At 34.6% G+C, this 15,094-nt stretch overlaps 1 protein-coding gene and 1 non-coding gene across 2 annotated transcripts in view; one reads left to right on the forward strand and one right to left on the reverse strand.

Annotated features, from left to right (window-relative positions):
* The window catches only part of RIT2 (Ras like without CAAX 2), a 465,270-nt gene that overhangs the window by 303,826 nt on the left and 146,350 nt on the right, over positions 1 to 15,094 (forward strand). The window lies entirely within an intron of this gene.
* Positions 4,111 to 4,222, reverse strand: LOC126002333 (U6 spliceosomal RNA). Its single transcript, XR_007493072.1, has one exon. It is a non-coding gene; the product is annotated as a U6 spliceosomal RNA (small nuclear RNA).

The raw sequence follows: 15,094 nt of genomic DNA on the forward strand, positions 1-15,094 counted from the left end.
GGTAAGATGAAGATTAATGCTATGTCTCACTGGCTTACCCTGAGCTACAGTATAAGAAGAGATAAAAAAAAAAAACAAGACTCCCTCCCCTTAACAGCTCCATCACTGCATTACAAAGTTAACCAGCCTTCCACCCTGCTAATATGGGACCTCCACTCTGCTAATGTGGGCCCTCTATTCTGCTATATCAGGACCCACCCAGAGACTACCTGGAGGGTCCAACCCATATCTTTTCAAACAATCAGGATGATTAAAAGGTGGCTGATATAAAGAGGGTCTGGTATAGTTATGAAATTGCACTTTTTTCTGTTTGCATGATTGGTTGTTTTGAATTGTAACACTTGTGTGAACCTATGAAATGTTTAAAATGCGTAACCTCATTATCATGAATTCCCATAAATATCTGGGAATTCCAAGGCTCAGGGTTCCACTGTGAACTGAACCTGCTGCATCAGGAGAGGAGGCGTTAGACCCCCGAGCTCTGGACGAATTATACTCGCATTGCTGATTGCATCTCTGAAGGTTCGTGGTCTTTATTGAGTGGGTGGGCTTTCTCGAACCCTTTATACAATATATACTCTACATAGTATATTTACGTACATATACTTATAGGTATATATGTCTGCATATATTTATACATTGCAAATTATTCTGCAGTGCACATGAGCTGTGCTTCAAGTCAGGCCAGCTGATGAATCAAAAATGTATCTCTATAAGACTTAGAAAATAGAAATGGTATCAATCCCCTCTCAGACCAAGAAATGTTTTAAAAATGGAAATTTTTCACAAACAAAATGGAAGAAAACTGCAATCCTTAGAAAATAAGCAACTTACTATTAAAAAAAACCAATTGGTCAAAGAGAAAATCAGAAAATAAATAAAAATATTCCTGGATATAAATGAAAATGAAAACAAATGTTGCAAACATATGGAAGCACAACAGAGGCTGCATTGAGCGAAAAGTCCATAGCAATGCAAGCATTCATTAGGAAGTAAGAATGACAAAAATTAATACATTAAGAGAACTTATGCAAGTAGGAAGAAGATTACAGCAAACAGCTAGAATCCATAGAAAAAAGAAACAAGTAATAAGAAAACTTACAGAAGAATTTACTGAAATAGAAACCATAATAATTTAAAAGATCAATGAAAAATGGCTCTTTGAAAGAATAAGACTACCAAATCATTAGTTTCTTAAGGAAAGACTGAATTTTCCTAGATTATTTTAATATGTCCTTATAGCTAGAACCTCGATGTCTTGTGTGTAGGAGTTGAAGAATGTTGATCAAAATGACTTATTTTTACATTTTTTTTATGTTTGAGTCAGTCATATAATATACAATACTGATCTCTTCACTAGTGCACATTTCTTGACATCAATGTTCCCCGTTTCACTCCAACCCTCCACCTGAGCTTTTATTTTTTTTAGAAGATATGGTTTAGAAATCTGTTACTGAATAAGCTGATGAATAAGCTCATAATTCTTTTCAGCATTCTGATCTTGTCCAGAAGAATAACTTTCAAATATTATGTTCATAATGGTCCCTTTTCTACCCAAACTGCACTTCCCTGCTCTTTGTAACAAGCTTTCCTACCATGGATCAGTCCTCCCTCTTTTTATTGCCTTTAGGTATTATTACCACAGTGTATTTTTTTGTTAATATTTTCCAAAAATGAGTGCAACTTAAAAAAATAACATGCCATGTTTTCTTTAAGCTACTGATCAATTGCCTATAGTGATAGAGTACAATGGGACAAGAATGCAATGGAACCAAATCCTATAAGATCTGGATTTCTCAAAATTTGCCTTCCAAATCACTTGCATCATTGGAAATTTGTTACAAATGTACAAATCATAGGCTTAGTAATTTCTAGTCATAGCACTCAGAAAACCATTTTACTCAAATAATTCTAATCACTCTTGGTTTGCAAATTGCTGCTAATACAAATATATATAATGTTGCAGAATTGCACAAAGTGTGTTGTCACAGCTACAGTAATTTGTCTGCTTCTGAGAGAAATTATCAATATTTTTATTTTTTTACTTATTTTATTTAAAAAAATAAAATATTTTTATTTATATTTTTAAGCGAAAGCAAAACAGTATGAGATTTGAAAGAATCAGTCATGCAGGTAAGATAAGAAATGATCTTGTGAAAAGAATTAATAATATTTCAATTTTTGAATCAATTGTGCAATTTTCTCAAAATAAAATAGGTACTTTAAATATTACTCAAAATTTGAAGTCATCACACTAAAACAGGTGATTCAATGAGTAGGTCCTTTTGGTAGGCACCTAAAAGTAGATGCAACTCATGTAAAGAAAAATGGCAACGTTTATTTAGAAATGTGACTCTGTTGTAAAAACTTATTAATCATCACAAGCTGTTTAAAATTAGAAGAAAAGCAATAATTTTAAATGGATGAATCAATTGTTATTCAACAGAAATAAACATTATGTGTAAATATTTAAAATATTTAGAATAAAATTTAGGGCTTCATATTTCAAATAAATTTTGTAATATTTACAAATGTAAATTACAAATATTTTCAATGTAAATTACATTGATAAATATGTACAAGAAATGAGCTGAGGCGAAGACCACATCTTCATAGTCCTCTTACGTACAAAAAGTGAATATTCAAATAATTATCACCTTGAGGGCCTGAGATGTAACTTGAGTTAATGCTTTGCATTCAAGAGGTACAGTTTCTAGAGTCACTGCATTGTTTGCTCCAGAACCAACAGATGTGCATCCCATGCTAATAAATAAATAAAACATATGTCTTTTTTAATAACTGGCATTGTTTTCAAGGCAATATTACCTGGAGAGTGGACAAGAAAGATCACATATCAAGATAGGTATATAGCTCTTAATTTAGGAATGGCTAGTCACTGGACATATCATTTTAAGAGAAAGATCATTTAATGAAACTTCAGGGCTGAAAATGAACTTTTTTCAGTTTTGGATCACACCCAGTGGTACTCAGGTGTTACTCCTGGCTCTGTGCTCAGAAATTGCTCCTGGCAAGCTCAGGGGACCAAATGGGATGTCAGGAATCGAACCCTGTTTTTTCCTAGGTCAGCTACATGCAAGGCAAATGCCCTGCTGCTGTGCTATCTCTTTCCCCATGAAAGTGAACTTTAAACTTTTATTTGCTACATAGTTTTGCTCAGGATCATTCTTTTCCCAGATATTTTTTAATCTGTGAAATTGTCTACTTTATAAAAAATATTAGCCTATTATTGTGTATCTTGGGATAAATGTATAATTAAATGTATATATGTTTTTATTCATTAAACACTTTGAAATAGGACTAAAATTACATGTATTATTTTAAATTATATATGAACAACCCCAAAATTCTTTAAAACATATTACTTTGTATCACCATTAGCTCCTCAATATCTCTAATGTTTCAAAAACATTAATTCTAAACATTTAAGTGTTTTATTTGTCAAAAACGCAGAGTGCAAGACAAAATAATAAACATTTTTTAAAACAATCTCGTAGTATATTCTTGAATTAGCGAGTGATAACTAGCCCTCATTATAAATTTTGCAAGGATTTTTTCAGCTTAATTGCATGGCAATAGTTAGATTTCTATCTGCCTTCTTATAAGATAGATCACCATAAGTCTTGTGAAATTTACTGAAAAATTTTGCCTTTAATAAGCTAATTATATTTTCTGGTAATCATAGTAATGCACAGTCCTGTGCTTTTAGTACAAAAGTGCCTTGCGATAGAGGACTATGCTGAGATCCTGTGAAGACAGGGCTAAAAGTTGTTGCAGTTTGAAAAGTTGTATATTGCATATTAGTGGAATTTTCGTGCTGCATTATACCTAGCATTAGATTATTGAACAGCATGATTACTTGATGTAATTATCAGAAATATTAGAGTTCAAAATGGCCATAATGGGGCCCGAGCAATAACACAGTGATAGGGTATTTGTCATGCTCGTGATAGACTCTGGTTAGAACCTAGGCATCCCGGATGGTCCACCAAGCCTGTCAGGAGTGACTTCTGAGCGGAGAGCCACAAGTAACACCCTGAGCCACTGCCAGATGTGACCCAAAAACTGAAACCAAACCAAAGCAAACAAACCAAAAAAAGCTCATGATTTTATGTTTCATGAATTTGCATGTCATCCTCGGACAGGGGCCAAGCTAATCTTCTCTATATCATTCCAATTTTATAGTATATCTGCTGCCGAAGGTGAGGCACTATGATTTATGTTTTGTTTGGTAGTAGTAATTGGTTTATTGCTAGATCAAGGCCCAGTAGTAAAATGTTTAACCTCTTGAGAATGAAGCTTAAAGGATGAGTCACAAGGTATGACTCGTATTCAAGCAAATTAATATTCACAGTTAAGGAGAGAGATATTTGAGACTTTAAATTTTTTTATAAGTTAACAGATTGTGAAAAAAATTGAGTCATCAAGTGTTTCATATTAATTCTTTACAAGATTTATAGAAATCTTTTCTTCACAGTTTATCTGGAGATTTTCAGAAATAATCCCTTGGTAATCTTAGTTGGTACTGAAAGATAAACATATAAACTAAAGATGAAAATGAGTTTTGAGTAGCTTGGGTATTTTTTGTTGTTTGTTTGTTTGTTTGTTTTAGGTGGGAGATAAACTGATGATGCTCAGGGTTTACTCCTGGCTCTCATCTCAGAAATTCCTTCTGGCAGGCTCTGGGGACCATGTGGGATGCTGGGGAGAGAACCAGGGTCAGCTGCTTGCAAGGCAAACTCCTTACCTGCTGTGCTCTTCCTTGGAGCAGCATAGTATTTTTATAAAAGCATAGGATTTCTTCCTAAGAAAACCAACTATATCAATATGAGTGAGTTCTTTAAAAAATATTAAACTAACTGAAGAAAAGACATTTAATTCCCTTTCTTGTGTCCCACTGATTCTGTGAGAGAATCCCTATTTTCCCGCTAATTTCTATGAAAACATAGTGGCTTCTCTTCAAAGTATTGTGAGTACAGAGCATGCAGTGGAAACACCAATTACTCTACCAATGAGAAATGATTGGATAATTAAATGATTGTTGTATGTAGGGATTTCACAGAGATTTGTTATTGTAGTAGATTTTTCTTCAATTATTCAGGAACACAACATGGACAATATAAAATTGAAAAGAAAACTGAAAAATTCATTAGTGGTATGGGTAACTCAACAGTTGATAACAGGTTCCATTTCCCTCTGTGTTGATTTAGACTGTTTAAATAACAGAGGCAGCATGATAAACAGTAGGAAGGCATGGGTGATTGATTTGAAAAAGAAAATGTTATCGAGTGTGCTCTGGGTCAGGAAGTTGTTGAAAGTGCTGATTGCTTCTGTTTAACAGTGTCACCTTCCTATCTTATTTTTTGTTTATCTTTTTCTCCACTTCTTTAAATGTATTTTCCATTCAGTTTTTGGATAGAGTGTCTAGATCTCCAGATCAATGTTTTTGTTAACATACTTATTTATTCCTTTTTCACATAATAATTCCTTATCTGTGTAGCCATTAGCTAATTATATTATTTTCTTTATCTCAGTTAACAAATGTCGATTGTTGGTTTCAACTTTCTTATTACCATTTATTTTTTTAAACTATATATCCTTAAAGATTAAACTGAAAGTATTTGTGATTGTGTTTCCTCTGCATTCATATGTCAAGTGTATAGAATTGAAGAATAACTTACCTGTTGCAAGTAGAAATAGGACTGAAAACATGGTAGTGAATTCAATAAATATTCTAGAAGTTAAAGAAGAAACACTATGTTTTCTAGAATTTTCCACAGAGCTATGCTTTGCTTTTTTTAGATTTACTTGGAAGATACTGATTTCAGTGTTTGGTAAAATGTTCAACTCAATAAATTATTACTACTCTCACTATAATATGTTTCTATAACTTTACAACAGAGACTAGAAAAGACATAAAATTTTCTTATTTCTAAATTAATTAAAAGAAGAATCAGGAAGAGTGAAATATAGATGTAGAATGTGGAAGAATAATGGGTGAGGAAAATATAACAATTTGTATTAAAGATCCTTTTATTTTCCAGACTTTACTTACGGAAGATTTCAATTACTTCTATTGTACCCATACTGGATCCAAACCAGTCTTGATGCTTCATACCACTCTTGTCGCTTATTGAATTTACAGAAGTCTGATTGGACCATGCCTATTTTAAATTGATGGCCAAGTACTTCGCTTTGCATAAATAAAGCACTGCAAAAATCTTTTGTTGGTTTTTTATAAATGACTAGTTTTTCTACTTTCCTCTAGATTACATGTGTCTACCATGGAACTATATTTCATATTACAAATATGTTATTACTTACAATGGTAAATGATTATAAGTTGATAGATTTTCTGCCTATTATCAGCAAAAAGTACATGTCTTTCAACTGATCTTAAAAAATTTATCTTAAAAATAATTGGGGGCTGGAGAGATAGCATGGAGGTAGGGCAACTGTCTTGCATCAGAAGGACGGTGGTTCGAATCTGGCATCCCATACAGTCCCCTGAGGACTGCGATTTCTGAGCATGGAGCCAGGAGTAACCCCTGAGCACCACCGGGTGTGACCCCCAAAAATAATTACAATAATTGCAATGTTAATATCTGGAGGAAGAAGAATTTGCCTTTTTGCTTTTCAATATATTTTACCTTTCTAAAATTCCCAGGACTAAGACAATAACTCAAATAACATGTGCAAGGCCCTAAATTCAAACCTGAAATCACTTGGTTCCCTAAGGATGATCAGGAGTGGACCTGTCCTGCCAACACTTCTATTGTAGTTCTTAAAATTATAAAGTCGCATATCTAGTGATAGGTAGAATTAGGATTAATTAGACTTTAAGAATACAAGGAGAAACCAAAGTGCAAACATGTAGAATGCTTGATTCGCATGTGGTCCACCCATTTACATTCACCAGCACTTCATATGGTCCCACAAAGCTAGCACAAGTAAGCTCTAAGCGTAGCTTGTTGTGACTGTAAAACAAACAGAGATATAGAGTAAAATTAAATGTGGGTATTAATAAGAGCATTATGCTTTGTTCAAATAGCATTAAAAAACAGCAGGGATTTCAGTTTTATTTATTTATTTTTGTTTTATTTATTTGTTTTTGTTAATGCCTGTATACCAAAAAGCCCTTATGAAAAGTGGAAGGGTTACCCTTGAAATCGAAGATGGAGAATTGGCAAAAAAATTTTTAAAACTCTGGAAAATGCTTCAATAAATGAATGGATATATAACTTGGAATATACTTCAATTAATGGGTGGCTCTAAACAAACTGGCAAATAGTTTCAAATTATAATAGGCTGAAAAATGGTCAGACAGAGCAATGACCTCTTTGTAAGCCTAGGCTTTACTTGGCTCTGCACTGTGAATTCTTAAGTGACAGACAGCTTGATTGCTGAGAACTGTATTGGTAGTGGAGTGCTTTGTGGGTGATAATCACCACAGAGAGGTGGATTACAGAGTATGATGTTAGTACCTTATAAAATAAATGCATGCCAGAGCCTTGGAGGCATGATAAACAGAGGAAGTATAATAGCTGTCAGGGCTGGTCAGAGAAAAAAAAAGCAGTTATGGCATTAGTATATCTATATAAAATCTGTCAGAATAGTTACCTCAACATTGGCAGGACTAGATATGGTGAGGCCAATGTAGACTATTGAGTAAATTATCTGCTGCTGCATAACAAAAGGACAAGAATTTTAATGTATATTACCGATAATAATCCTCAACTCCTGATTCTATTGTTTCAATTGTCTCTATGCTTAGGTATAAGACTTAGAAGAAGGGTTAGCTCATTTATAAATGAGGAGGCTAAATATACTATGTATGTTTGGGTGCAATCTACCCATTCCAGACACACAAATGCATTCTTCATGAAGATAAAGAATATTCTGAGAGATAATAAGAAAGAAAAATAATTTCCTTGTACTAAGTGTAACCTGTATAGACCTTTCTGTCACAGGAATATATGAACATGGCTGTACAGAGTGAGGTCATTTTTCTCTTTGGTTTATCTCCTTCCTTTAGAGTCTGCTTAGGGCTTTTCTGCTGGAATAAAAACGTGCATAAAAAATCAGGAATCTTACAGGTTTCTCTTCAACTTACTGAGATATGGAGAAATATTTATCTCCAGATAGTAACAATTCTCTTAAGAGCTTTATTAGTTTATTTATCCTCTATTGTTTACTAAGCAGGCATCAAAAGACAATTTTAAAATTTTATTTTCACTTATATTATATTTTTATTTTTATTCATATAATGGTGTTAGAAAAACCCTTCTGAAATAGTGCAATGAAAAAATCTCTGAAAATCTGCTCATCCATAAGGAAAATAATTAGGAACTATGGTAAAACATATCAAAATAAACTTTCCACAAAAAATTAAACATAGCTTGTAAAATAGTAAGCATTTCTTTGTTCTAAATCACCTGCTTTTCAAAACAATTCTTTTTTTTTTTTTTTTTTTTTGGTTTTTGGGCCACACCCGGTAATGCTCAGGGGTTACTCCTGGCTATGTGCTCAGAAGTTGCTCCTGGCTTAGGGGACCATATGGGACACCAGGGGATCGAACCCGGGCCATCCAAGGCTAGCACAGGCAAGGCAAGGCACCTTACCTTTAGCGCCACCGCCCGGCCCCAGGTCTTAAAATTCTAACACAGATTTTGTGAATCATCATCAATACTGACACATACACATATTTAACAAAGTACATATTATGCTGTGTATTGCATTTAATATGATGCCTGAAACAAACTAGAAACCAGTATGTTCTTCTAGATTAAACTCTTATTATCTACAAGTCTGACTAGATAGAGAGTATTCTAAACTGAGAGAGTAAGATTTATAAAAAGTATTCTGCAAGATAATCTAAGGAAAATCATGAAATTAAAGCTGCACAGTGACTTAGGAAGTGTGATTCCGTGGCATTTTCCCCTTTTTTACATATAGTTGGGTCAAATTAATAGAGAATTTGTTCCGTTTTTTGTTCTCATTACAGAATTTGTCAGAAAAAGTGAGTTATCACAGAATTTTATTATTTTATTATGTGATACATTAGAATTATAGCTGTGAGAAGAAGATCGTTAACCTCTTATAATTGTATATCTCAAGTGACTATTCTGCCCTTTCCAAGTACTTCCTGAAATAAAAATTTACCTCATTAATCTCTATATAAATTTTAAGATGGTAATTCTTAAATGGAATTGTTAAAAAGGGTTTCATTATTTACTGATGGAGAAAAGTTTATAGCTATTAATTCAGCCTCAAAGAAAGTATGCTTTTAATAGGCCTTGTTATTTAAACAATGTAAAATTGTTTTCAAATATTTTATTGTTACCATTGGATACAAATTTTATCTGTGCAACAATTTTAATGTCTTTCAAAAACAATCTAATTCCATTACAGTCCTTATCTTTCTACTTGGCTTTGAAGAGGTTAACCCTGACTCTCCCAAAAGACTACTTAACAAAGTCCTGTCAAAGGTCAATCTGCGTGTTTTCCTGTACAATAAAATAAGGTGTTAGAGTCGCTTTTAGAGATTGTTAGTAGATCTATAAAGGGGGAAGTTGCTGAAGGCTATTTACAGATTTTAGCCTAAATGTGATTTTAAGTTGAATCTTGCAAGAAGGTCAATGGCTGGGAGGACTATCATTCATGGCACACTGATTTTTGATTGATGGACTTAGCACAAGGCAAAGTTCTTAAAACCAGTTTGAATGATCAGCCTTTTATTTCACACAAAGCCATTTTAGTTGTGTCATACATAATGTTAGGTGTAAGAGAATCTAGAGTAAACACATTATTGCATTGATTAGTCTCAGTATTGCTTACCTGTATGTCTGGTGTTACTGTTGGTGAATCTATGGGCAGAAAAAATTATCTGATGCCAATAAAGAAGGGAAGGAAGATCACATTTATTTTAACTCTAATAATCAGTTTTAATGCATAGTAATTATTAAGATCTAAAAAGAAATGTAGGAACTTTTAGAACAGTGCATCCTGGATGAAATAAAAGGCTGAAAATACCTCACATAAGGATATCCAGCCAATGTTTTTTGTAAGATCTCTTAGATATTTTACTCTCCAGGTCCTTGTATCCATGCAATACTCAAGATCTTAGGGAAAAAGCTAATAATATAAAATACTGACATACTAATATACTTAGGCCCTTGTATACCAATTTAAAATTTATCTCACCTTACTCCGATTTATTGATTCGAGAACTAGAACTCTTACTAAAAGCAAAGGAAATAAAGTATATGTTATTTAGCCACTTAGATGAGTTTAGAGAAAGAATGTTGGGAACCAGAGCTATATAACATGTATCTTGACCTCAAAGAGATCACAGTAACTTAATGGTAAAGAAAATGTGCAAAGGATAATTGACTATATTTTTGTGATAGCGTGTAAGTAAATGCCAGACTTCCAAAATATTAAGAGAAAGAAATGTATATTTTCTTTTGAGGCTAGTCTTAGTAGAACTTCTAAAATGGTTCATTTACATAGAAACCATTTAATAGTTTACAACGAGCATTTGTTGAACACATATTTAGAGATGTAGGATTAAATTTCGAATGTATTTTACAAAGCCACACTCACCTGGATACTTGCTATTGATTTAAAATAAATAATAAATGTTATGTCTTCTCTAGGAGCTATGGATGTATGATAAAAAAGATTTCATTTTCAGAAATTATGATGCAGAAACAGAATTAAAATTAGGATAATAAAAACTAGAAAGTAGTTTCAAAACTGAAGAGGAAACTTCAAAAATGTGAGGAAGGGGAGCCCATAATGATAAAAAATTGATCAATATACAATTCTGTTTCCTTATATGAGTTTTGTTCTTTTAAGGTGAAAATGTTAGAAAATAAACATGCATGATAACTTAGTGGAATTTATAGAAGACTATCAATTTATTCTTAATCATGGATTTAATTGCTATGTGTAGACATAGTCTGATTTTATGTTGGTGACATGAACAGGATTGAAACTTGAGCTTGATTAGGACTTATAAAAATATAGTGGCTTATGACAGCAAAGTAGTCTCAGTTATGACAGTACTGCAGAAACTTATTAAATGCTCTAACTGGCTTAGCAGATAGAGCTATTTTTAATCATTTTATTAATAGTGAAGGTAAAAAGAGATATCTTAAGCATACATACACGAAAGCGATCACATTTATCTCAAGTTATCACATAATTATAAGTAGAAAAGCTAAAAAAATAATTTAATTTAATCAATTAATTTGAATCCAATTAGGTTTACAGATATATGCAAGTTATAAGATGTAGACTTTACTGATATAGTTGCAGAGGACATTTAATCATGAAAGAAAGTAAATTCTTGGGGAAAAGCACGATATCTGAAAGAGAGCTATGATTGCATAGTGCTATTTCTCCATTTCTTTGTCCTTGTTTTGCTTTCTCTGCTCTGTTTTGCTTTGTTTTTGTTTGTAAGCCACACCTAGCAATGCTCAGGCTTTTCTCCAGCTCTATGCTCAGGGACTATTCCTGACAGGTTAAAGTAGTCAGGGATGAAAACTGGGTCGTCTGTCATCAAGGCATGCAAACTTTTCTGCTATACTATTTCCTGGCCCCTCCTTTACTAGTAGCATCTGAGCAAGAATAAATGGTGGATGTTAGGAAGAAACATCTGTGCTGAAAACCATTAAGAGACAACTTGCAAATATTTTTTGGCATACTCCTTATTTTGTCAACTCACCTATTTAAGGCCTTGTTAGTATTCTTACAGGTATTTTAAATTATCATTATTTACATTATAAATTTATTATCACCTTTCTTATTTAAATTGCTATCCAAAATGACAGTTCCTAAGTTTTGGATTTTATGTTTATGGCATTAAAATCATGCCATAGCAGATTAATTCATCTAGATATATTATACTATAGATATGAAAGAGCTATATTATAAACTGCTCCTACTTTGCTGTTAAGTTAATCATAAATTTAAATAGCGTTCTTTATGTTTTGTTGACTTCACTTTAAGAACACAATTTTCCCGAAGAAATTGATTGCAGTGGATAGTTAGTGTTTAGAGTTTAGAGGAGGATAGTAGATGGTAGATAGTGACCAGAACTATTAAATCATTTGGGGAATTTCTAATTCTCCATGATTAGACAGAGATCAGGTTAAAGTAACCAGTAACTTGTTTTATTTCTTCATCTAACCAGAAATTAAAATGTACCCCAAGTTAGAATTTCTTAATTTTAAATTCTTATTCACAGGTATAAAGGTAAACAAACAAAAGCAAAAAAAATGTCATATAATTAGTCCTAAAAGTAAAATGTAAGTAAAAGAATGCTTCTAGGACATATGTGAAGTAGATAAAGGAGTGTAGAATCCTTGAAAAAGGAATTTAAACCTCTCCATCCACCTGGTCACAGGGAATAAAACCATTGTCCATGAAAGGAGAGAATTAAGGAGGCATCCAGAGTACAAAGGATCTTAAAGTTAAAAAAAATTAGCAAGAATTCCGGGCCCTTTTTCTTAAATAAAAATTTTAATTGATTCCTACCAAATTACTTCTATGACTTCTTCCTCCCTCCTTCCTTCCCTCCTTCCCTCCTTTACTTCCTTCCTTTCCTCCTTTTTTCCTTTCTTCCCTCCTTTCCCTCCTCCCTTCTTCCCTTCTTTTCTTCTTTCTCTCCCTTCCCGTCCTTTCCTCCTTCCTTTGTTCCCTCCATCATTACCTCCTTCCTTTCTTCACTTCCTTTATTCCTTCTCTTCCCTGTCTTTATCATTTCCTCCTTCCTTCCCTCCTTCATTTCTTCCTCCCTTCTATCATTCCCTCTTTTCATCCCTTCCTTTTCCCCTCTTCCCTCCTTTCTTCCTTCTCTCCTTCCTTCCCTCTATCATTTCCTCCATCCTTCGCTCCTTCCTTCCTTCTCTCCTTCCTTCCCTCTATCATTTCCTCCGATCCTTCGCTCCTTCCTTCCTCTTTCCTTCCTTTCTTTCCCCTCTTCCTTCTCTCCTGCCTTCTTTGCTTCCTTCCCTCCTTCATTTTTAACCAACATTCACACTCTTCCCTCCTTCCTTCCCTCCTCCTTCCGTTCCTTTCTACCAACCTTCCTCCTTCCTTCCCTCCTTCCCTTCTTCCATCCTTCCCTTCTTCCCTCCTTCCTTTCCTCCCTCCCTCCTTCCCTCGTTCCCTACTTACATCCTTCTTTCCCTCTTTCCCTCACTCCCTTCCTTCCTTTCTCCCTTCCCTCCTTTCTTCCTTCCTTTCTCCTTCCTTCCCTCCTTTCTTCCTTCCTTTCTCCTTCCTTCCCTCCTTCCCTCCATCCCTCCTTCCCTCCTACCTTCCTTCCCTACTTCCTTCCATCTTTACCTCCTTATCTCCTTTCTTCTTCCTCCTCCTTCCTCCCCTCATTTCTTCTCCTTCCTCCTCCTTCCTTCCTCCACTCCCTTCTTCCTTCATTTCTTCTCTCACTTTTCCTCCCTCCTTCTTTCCCTCCCTCCCTCCTTCCTTCACTCCCTCCCTTCCTTCCCTCCTTCCTTCTTTCCTTCCCTTCCTCCCTTCCCTCCTTCCTTCTTTTCTTCCCTCCTCCCCTCTTTCCCTCCCTCCCTTCCCTTCCTCCCCTCCCTTCCCTTCCTCCCCTTCCTTCCTTCCTTCCTTCCTCCCTCCCTCCCTCCCTCCCTTCCTTCCTCCTCCCTTCCTTCCTTCCTTCCTTCCTTCCTTCTTTCCTTCCTTCCTTCCTTCCTTCCTTCCTTCCTTCCTTCCTTCCTCCTTCCTTCCTTCCTTCCTTCCTTCCTTCTTCCTTCCTTCCTTCCTTCCTTCCTTCCTTCCTATCCTTCCTTCCTTCCTTCCTTCCTTCCTTCTTCCTTCCTTCCTTCCTTACTTCCTTCCTTCCTTCCTTCCTTCCTTCCTTCCTTCCTTCCTTCCTTCCTTCCTTCCTTCCTTCCTTCCTTCCTTCCTTCCTGCCTTCCTTCCTTCCTTCCTTCCTTCCACTGGCAGTGTTCAAGACTTACTCCTGTCTCTGTGCCCAAGGATTCCTTCTGGAGGTTCTAGGCCCTAGGAGGACCCTACACGATGCTGGGATTAGAACCGGGTCAGTCAAACAAAGGTGGGTATCTTAAGCCTTCACTATCTGCCTTACCGTGAAAATTTTTCTTCCTTACATCCTTTGTCAATACTTTCTCTCAAGCCTGTGAAATCATTATGCTATTAGAAATTTTGTTGCTTTAGCTCTGCTTGATTTTTAAAAGTAATTCATGTATAAAAACACTATTAACTCATGCATCATCAAATATGCTTTGCCACCAGATCAACCTTACTCTTTTTAATACATCCATTAAACATTGCATAAACATGTTCAAGCAATTTAGATAATGTGGGTGATGGGGAGTGTGAATGATAGCCAAGCCCCAGGGTAAAATGATTCAAACTGGTGGCATTTTAAATTTCCTGGCCAGATGTTAACTGATTGATTTGATAGCAAATTAAACATAGAGAGATAAAAAGGAGAGCACTGCAAAGAATATGATTGCCTTATTTCATCCATAGTGTATCTCTGTGGCTTCAAAACAAATCGATTAGCATTCTATTATATTGACATATATGTGCAGAAAACATTCATACACAATGCATGTAATGTTTGTTAAATAAATATTTTATATATCTAAATATATCTAAGTTCTAGAATATTTAGAAATGTGTAGAGAAGAATAATTTAAATCTTAAAGAATCCTGCATTGAAATTATGAATTACTATATTTGGAAAACATTTATTTTTATTATATAGCATCTGCAAAGATAGTACAGCAGATAGAGTGTTTCTTCATCTACATGTGGCTGACCTTGGTTCAATTCCCAGAACCCCATATGTTCCTTCAAGCCAATCATCATGGAAAGAAAAATATATACAAATTATACATGAGATATGACCAACCCTCAAATGGGGGAAGTATGACTTTTGCTTAAAAATTTAATCATAAAGATTGCTCTCCTCTCACTTAGGAATTTCCATATAGATTATTAATATGTTGCTAAGTCACAGAAAAGAAGAATAAATTTGAACTTTTGGCGGTCTATTTCTGTGGCCTTAATG

This window comes from Suncus etruscus, chromosome 2 (assembly GCF_024139225.1).
Source record: "Suncus etruscus isolate mSunEtr1 chromosome 2, mSunEtr1.pri.cur, whole genome shotgun sequence".
Classification (NCBI taxonomy): Eukaryota; Metazoa; Chordata; class Mammalia; order Eulipotyphla; family Soricidae; genus Suncus; species Suncus etruscus.